Below are 8434 nucleotides of genomic sequence, written 5' to 3' on the forward strand. Positions count from 1 at the left end.
GTGTGTGTGTGTGTGTGTGTGTGTGTGTGTGTGTGTGTGTGTGTGTGTGTGTACATCCCCCGGGGCAAGTTCTAAACCTGCACGACGAGGATCAAGACGTACTATAGTGCGTTTTACAAGGTGCAATACATTTCCGCGGAAGAGAAGGAATGTGATTGCCCGTAAATTGTTCGCCTGCTAATTCAGGCCAGGGCTAAACATGGAGGCAAACCTCCTAATGATTAGGGTGCTCGTGGGGGTGCAGATATCTATATGAGTAGGCTGTAAGTACGTGACTGCTACGTTACACCGGCCCAGCACGACGCCGGCCATTCCGCTTTCTGTGGCCAAACACTACAAGGTACATTTCCTAAACAAATAGCATCTCAACTGGTAGGATTTGCTAGCTAATTATCGGCTACTGTACACTCGTTCGTGTACGCGCGTACTGCCCCAGAATGCATGCATGCACTACCCGTGCAAGCATCCGATAAACAAAGAACGGTGCGGGAGAGGGTAGATCGAGATAGGTAAGATTGTAAGAGAATGGAGAAAGGTGGTTACAAATTAAGACGCTACCAAGAACGCTACGAATATGCAGAGAAGGAAAGAATGGGGGTGGGGAGGCACTTGGTAGGAAAGACCGGGGTAAAGGCATAATACAGACACAATATTGAAAATAATTCCAAAGGTAGGCACCGCAAAGTGGCCTGCAATGTAAACTGCCCTGGCACTATGATTGCATAACGTCGTGACAATGACATCAACACGGCATGATCACTGATTACTAATTAGTATAGTTTTTACTATATATTATATAATTATTACTACCAGTAATGCTAATAATCGCATAGACAAAATGAGAGACTGGAGCGGACTGCAACTCAATGTTAGATGACTAATCAAAGAACGATTAACACCAATGCTACCTCAATTTTACGCCCCTGACCTTATGATATAAAACAAATAATAACACACACGCGCACGCACGCTGGCACGCACGCACGCATGCACGCACACACACACGCACGCACGCACGCACGCACGCACACACACACAACAGGGTGCGAAATTAACGGGAGTCCGGCGTCAAATACTCCCTGATTTACTGTCGGACTCCCTGATTTGACATATGCAGGAGTCCGTGTGACTCCCTGAATATTCTGCGATACTGACTATAGTTCGTTCCGAAGCACGGCCTCGCGGAATTAGCGTATTTTTTTAGCTAATGTCCCAAGAAAATTTGGCAGACGTGCAGCTGCATGAATCCTAAAAATAAGCACATGCGTTATTGTTTTAAAATATCTTTAATTTTGAACCTCAGACTGCGGACTCCCTCATTTTGTTGCGGACTCTCTCCCTGCGGACACACAAACACACCAGCCTTAAAATAAGTTGTACGTGGCTTAGCTATAACCACGTGGCGTTAGTAACGACGAGGGGGTTTAACATTCAGTGTTATACACACTAGGGTTGTAATTAAGATGACACGTCCGCGACAATTTAAACGTAACTCCTCGTCCCTCAAGCATGCAATTCCTACTAATCCATCCTATTTCCATCACTGAATGAGTCATGAGCATTGCTATGCACAACACTAACCACCAAGAATGCTAAGTACTGTCAAGATATCAGCTGTCCCCACTTGTCTTACATAATGATCTGTAATAGTTAGTAGCATTTCCGCGACCAGTAACACCTCCAGTCATACGGGCACTGACTGTGAGAGAGCCATTAACAGCATTAACAGCATTTATACAGCGTTCGATGACCAATATAATATCTCGTCTTTTTGTGGAGCATGAAAACAGAATCAGGGACTCCAACAAAATGTTCTAGTGCACGCATTGCTCCTGTCCGTAAGATTCATCTTTATTAGTGCTATCATGTGCGGGATGTACTCAACTTATATATCAGAGATACTGAAATCAAGATTAAATTCGGATCGTTTACCAGTGACTTCTCACTTTTTTACATCATTGTTACACTAACCCGAGAGCTACACAGTTGAATCAACCCCCATCGTTATCCTATATGCATCGAGACTAGTATACGACCAGTAAAAAATCCTACTTATCAAAATCTTAGGTTTATAAAACAACAAATGAGGACCCGGGACTGAAGATTTTATCTGCAGTTGCTCGTCAGATATGTTTGCATTCCTACTGAGTACATAGATATCATGAGTATCATCGGTGCTTGTGCATACTGGTGTGCTCGTACAATTTTTTGGCAGCGCAGCACCGTATGTGGTATCTTTCTTAGCATTCATCATATCTGAAGGATAGTATGGCCTAGCTGTTGCACACACGTGTGTGCACGCGAAGGGCATATATATATGTACCTTTTATAGTTTTAAACATTCTGCACTCCCGCTGAGAGTAAGTATTTTACCTTGCTAGAGTAAGTATTTTTTCTTGTTAAACAAACATTTTGTTATTTGTAGGCAGAAGTAGTGAGCTACGGGCCATTCCTAAACCGTTTCACAGGCAGAAACAGTAACATTAGACTCAGCTGTCTACAGAGCATCTGTGGCCCCGTCCCACCACTCCCTACTTTGCATATAATATCTGCTGTAATCTATAAACAGACTCCTATATTAATTACTGCCTGAAATTGCCATTCCTGCTGCAGCATATATGTCATGCATATATTAATTATGCTAATAAATTGATTAGCATAAATAAATTACATGAAATATGGTGTACGTGCGTGCGCATGACTCAGTCATGTGCAAAATGAAATTTCCCCATGAAATTTTAACACATTGCCCCAGAGACGGCTTATCCAGTATATACAATAAAGAACCCGCTAATTATGAGGGTAAATCGATGCTTGTCAGCTCAAGTTTATTTTAGAACTGATTAAGAATAGGTCAGGCCACAGCCAGTTAATAAGTTAAAGGCTACACGAGTAAAGCTGAATTGTGTTATGTCAAGGTCAGGTTAGGGTTAGGGTTAAGGTCCTGGTTAGGGTTAGGTTTGCTGGTCACGCTTAGCATCATGGCGATGACGTGTGTCATGATCGACGTACATATGCAGAAATCTGTAGGCTTGCGCCCACAAGCTGCAAACTGGTAAGTTGGTAATCCTGGTAAAATTAACATTCAGATTTTCATCAGATTTCATGTTTGCAATACGGTGGAATACCATGATATACGCTCGCTATAGCCGATTAACCATTAATCATACTACTGGCCAGATGTCATCGATGGCTATCTTGCTAATCACTGCATATGTCGCGAGAAATTACAAAACAATTACAGCTCCTGGTTAGGTTATATAACGTCTATATAGTGCATCTAATAGGCAACAGCACGTACTGACGTAGTATTCATAAAATTCGCACATACATACCTAGATACAATAATGTAACCCAATGCAGTACAGGTTACTCAGTTCTCTCTAGCATAGGAGCATGCCTGTAGCAGAGTGAATGGCTAACTACAGAGCTAAATAACCGTATTACTAGTAATACGTATCACATGCCATGGTAACTATGATAACAAACGTATTAGTAGAGTGTAAGGCACCTACCCGGTAGTGACACTGGTGGTTCGGTCGTTGATTGCGTCCAGTTGGGAAGTATATTCACCCATTCCAGTAAAGACTCGTTTCTTCTCCGCTTGCCTTACGCGATCAAGCCGATGGCGTGGGACGGCTGAAACCCGAGCGTAAAAGCTGGGAGTCTGCTGTAGGTCTGTACGTGGCATGTGCCCAACGTTGAACGTGCTAACAACCGACTATAGGTTCGAACACAGTAGTAGTACTAGACAAGTAGGCGATGTGCAGCTGTGGTTGGTACACTACTAGTACTAGTTAGCCCATGCATGACCTCGCACGTCAAATGTTTGTTGTGGCAGTAGTAGTATTTACCAGTTAGGCTCCAGCAATCGCGTGCAGAGATAGATACATTACTCGTCGATGGTGTAGGCCTAGTTTTGCCGAGCTGTAATTGTTAGGCACTCGTTCATTTGCGATCACGGACACTGTAGCGTACGCGCGTAGTTTGCGACCCTTAATTATAATACTGCAGCGCCGTGTTGAGTCGCACAACTTATTTGTTTCCAGATGTGGTTTCGAGATACGACAACAGTGGTGTCCCTGCAAAAAACTGCATGCAGCGCTCCCTTCATACAACTCAAGAGCCAGAGCGAGAGCGCCATCTGTCGTGGAGTTTGGTCCCTGCCAGCCCCGGCCGCAAGTTTTTAAATCGTAGGATGACGACTGAAGGATAGGACGGTAACTGATGGTGACGTAGGATGGTGACTGATTAGGGTTAGGGTTAGGGTTTGGGTTAGGGTTAGGGTTAGGATTAGGGTTAGGTTTAGGGTTAGGATTAGGGGTTAGGGTTAGAGTTAGGGTTAGGGTTAGGGGCAGTAAAGCACGAATAATTTATCAATCTTCAGTCTCCATCCTACGATTTAAAAACTCGCGCCCCGACCTGCTAGCGGGAGTAGCGCTAAACTGGTTAGATGGATCCCCTAGACCCTACTTCGTTCATCTACGAAAAATGTAAATAGAGAGAGATATCCATCTACAGCAGCGCCGACCAGGCCAATGTACCCGATACGCACATGCGACGCACCAAGAATAGTTTTCCTCTACATTTTCTTCGCATAGGGCCGGAGCATTGCCCGGTCGTACGGAAATGTACATCCCAGAGGGAATGTAGCGGAATTGAAGTCTGCATAGCAATCGAAAATGAAAAGGGTGTTTTTATATGTAGATGAATTCTTATTTAAATCGTCCGCAATCTCGTGGTTTCGCAGGAAGAGGCTGCGGTGGTGGAAGGCATAATAGCATAACAAAAGTAGTATGTTATAATTATGTTGAAGACGTTTATGTTTAGACGTTTATGTTTAGACGTTTATGTTGAAGACGTTTATGTTGAAGACGTGAAACGTCGAAAGCAAATCACATAGGCCTACATTGTATATAGGTAGGGCCTACTGTCGCGTAGCGCACAGCGGTATAGCGCTAAGTGTGAATTGGGAGTGATGATTATCATCGTAAGAATGTCACTGCTAAAAATTTTCGCATCATATAGGCCTAAGTATTGAATTTGCGTCATTCTCATACAGCTGGCAGACAGCCTACTAATACTACCTATTATTTTTAGTTTTTCCTTACTACGTAGGCCTACTGCTTATTTTAGTTAATTATTCCTTATCGTTTTGTTCCGATCGAGCAAATTTGCATGAACGAATTTCAGATGAGCAAAACCACCGAGGCACATCACACGTGAAATCAGAGTGCATCTTGAGGTTCGGAAATAAAAGCAGTTTGTATTTAATGCATTCAATGGGTAATCTATACGTTGCGCACGTATAGCAGCGCTTTCACTGCGAGAGAACGGTAAGAGCTAGTGTGGGAAGGTCGAGGGGAAAGAGATCAAATGATGCTTTGCGGCGTGCTAGAGCGTTCAATATCAGAATAACATCTCAATCTTCGTTCTAATAAAGCGGGCGGACTTATGTTACAAAATTGGGTCTTTGTAATATCAATTTCAAAAACCGTATTTAGCGTGGCATTTGACCATACTCAAAGTGTAACACATACACACACACGCGCGCGCGCACACACACACACGCACACACCCACACACACACACACACACACCACTACTGGCAGCATAACACAACAGACACACAAGCGCCACACACACACACACCCCGAGGGCAAGCACCGGGGCACGTATCACACATCAGTACTAGACAGAGGGCACTCACAAGCAGCTCGCCGGCTCACCTGCTTGTACTGAGCTGCTGACTTGAATCTCGCCGCTGCGCTGGTCGGCGCGCTGAAACTCGCCGGCTCGCTGGTGGTTGCTGCTGACCACTCGCTTGTGCTGATTGCTGCTCCGCTGACTCGACGCGCTACCGCTCCGCGCGCGGACATGGACACACACACTACACACCACGACACACACACGAGACCGATTAGCATGTACTCCCTTCTCACTCCGTTACTCCGTTAACTCCGTGGGCGGAGGTAATACATAACACGGGAATACGCGGTGTTTGTACGTGTCTGTGTACAACAATTATTTACACCGTGTGTCAGTATTAGATCACTCATGACTCATAGAGGGCGCCAGTTGCCAATGTGAGGTCCGAGAGGTTGGTCGCCGGGCAGACATTACTACAGAAGTACGAACAGAGCTACAGACAGGAGTAATGTCCTCCCTTGTGCAAAAGTCAAGTTCGAGTTATTGATTATATAGGTACTATCATGGGTTAATAATGTCATTATTAACCCCTGGTACTATAATATAGTGTATATATATATATATATATATATATATATACTCATCATATAGTGTACACTGTACTCACTCAACTCACTCAGCTTCACTTCAGTCACTCACTCAGCTCAGTCTCACTCACTCACATTCACTCACATCACCACTCCAACTCACCACACTCACTCAGCATCACATGCACTCAGCTCACTGCACTACTCTACTCACTCACTCCCTCACTCACGGTCACTCAACTTCACTGCCTCACTCACCTCACCTCACTCACTTACCTCACGTCACTCACTCACTCACTCACTCACTCACTTCGGTTTATTTACATTATAAATAGCCCTCGTTAATTAGTTTAATAAAATTTGAAAAGTAAGCTTATATATTGGCAGTGCACAATCGAATGTGTAAGTGCGCCGCGCGCAATGCCGCGAGTTGAGAGAAATGAGAAACGTATACCTGATATTTATCAGGCAGCCTATAATAGATCATTTATTTTAATGAAAATAACTAGTCTCCAGCGCTTTGGCTATATATATCAGTATATATATATTAGGTTATGTTGTGCTCTCGTTGTGTGGTGATGTGTGTGTGTGTGTGTGTGCTGTGTGGTGTGTGTGTGTGTGTGTGTGTGTGTGTGCGATGTGTGTGTGTCTTCGTCCTCGTCGAAATTATCTTTGCAAGCCGTAAGAGGTAGGACACGCACTTCAATCTGTATGTTATGTATGTATGTATGTATGTATGTATGTATGCATATGTATTGTATCTATGTAATGTTATGTATGCTATGTATGTAGTCTGTATGTGATGTATGGTATGTCTGTATGTATTATCCGTATGTATGTATGTATGTATGTATCAGATTATTACTCCAATGTATGTATGTATGTATGTATGTCTAATGGTATGTATGTATGTATGTAATGTATGTATGTATGGTATGTTGTATGTGATGGTATGTATGTATGGTGTGTGGTGTGTGTGTGCGTGCGTGCGGTGCGTGCGTGCGTGCGTGCGTCGTGGGACGCGTGCGTGCGTGCATGAGTATGTATCGTCGTCGTAATGTATGTATGTATGTATCATTAGTCATTTAGTAATTGTCGGATCATACGATAAGGCATAGGCGTAAGCACCGTACCATTGCTAGAGTGCGAGAGCTGTTTGCAAATCGTATCACCCGGAGTGAAGGATGTAACGTGCCACTCCCCACCTCATTCCCTGATCAGTATGCGCTGGTATTGTGAAACGCGTCCTGTTTATCGCGGCCCTAATTCTACTTATAAAGAAAACATAATTAAGATCTTCTCATCCCAATAATCCTAATATTTGGCAGCATGTATGGGCATCCAAAAAATAGAAAACAAACCAGACAAATGCCGACTCTAATAGCCTAAATAGTGGCCAGGTGCTGACTTAATTATATTTACCGAGTGTGTGATCGTTATAATGCGGATGTTGCTAACACGTCCAAGGCATCAGGTTCCACGTTGCACACCTTCTTTCGAAACTCACCCTCAAGCCTTCGTTGTCACTGAAGTTCGTTTTCCGGGGAATAATAGTAAGCGCTGCGCAGGTACATACGCGATCCTCGCCACAGTAGTAGATCCGTTTAGGGAAGGCCTGAATAATTATGACCCAACACTAGTGTTTTGAGCTGTCAACGGCGCTTATATTCGCAAGTAATCGAGCGAAGTTATAAAGGTAATGGTATGCGTCACAATCCCAAACAGCAAGTCGGCCTTACCTTATCAACCAGGATCTTACAATCAGCCGGACGAAAAACACATTGGGCCGCGCTACGACAAACATACGAACCTAATAAGAGCCTAAAAAACTGGAGGTATGAGCAAAATCAATACGCTAGTCGCTAGGGAAAGTTTGCGTGTTTACAGATGATCACAACATACCTAGACGACCACTATATTAATACGTCACACAGTGAAGGCACCGACGTCCTGTGAGTTTTCTTAGTAAATAGAGGTATCACGTGACGTAATAAAATAGACTTGTAAGACAGGGTAAGTTTGACATAAGTTTAAGAATGCAAACTCCTATTTAGAAATTAGCATTGCCAATGCAGAATTATTTCTTATTATATAACTAGCTTGGGCGCCAGCAAAAACGTGCTTAAATGGAGCTGTGTGAAGACACGAGTCTTCCACGTCGCAGGGTCTTTGGGCGCATGGAATACACAACAGGCTAA

At 43.7% G+C, this 8434-nt stretch overlaps 1 protein-coding gene across 3 annotated transcripts in view; it reads right to left on the reverse strand.

Moving 5' to 3' along the window:
* The window catches only part of LOC106811501 (putative extracellular sulfatase Sulf-1 homolog), a 53174-nt gene extending 49013 nt beyond the window's left edge, over positions 1-4161 (reverse strand). For 2 of the 3 annotated variants that reach the window (XM_014815148.1, XM_014815166.1), the window contains exon 1: positions 3516-4161. The gene's annotated coding sequence lies outside the window, so the exon portion shown is untranslated. The remainder of the gene's footprint in view (positions 1-3515) is intronic. The other variant, XM_014815156.1, reaches the window with a different exon arrangement.
* Positions 4162-8434: the final 4273 nt, after the last annotated feature.

Source organism: Priapulus caudatus, unplaced genomic scaffold (genome assembly GCF_000485595.1).
Source record: "Priapulus caudatus unplaced genomic scaffold, Priapulus_caudatus-5.0.1 Scaffold19, whole genome shotgun sequence".
Classification (NCBI taxonomy): Eukaryota; Metazoa; Priapulida; class Priapulimorpha; order Priapulimorphida; family Priapulidae; genus Priapulus; species Priapulus caudatus.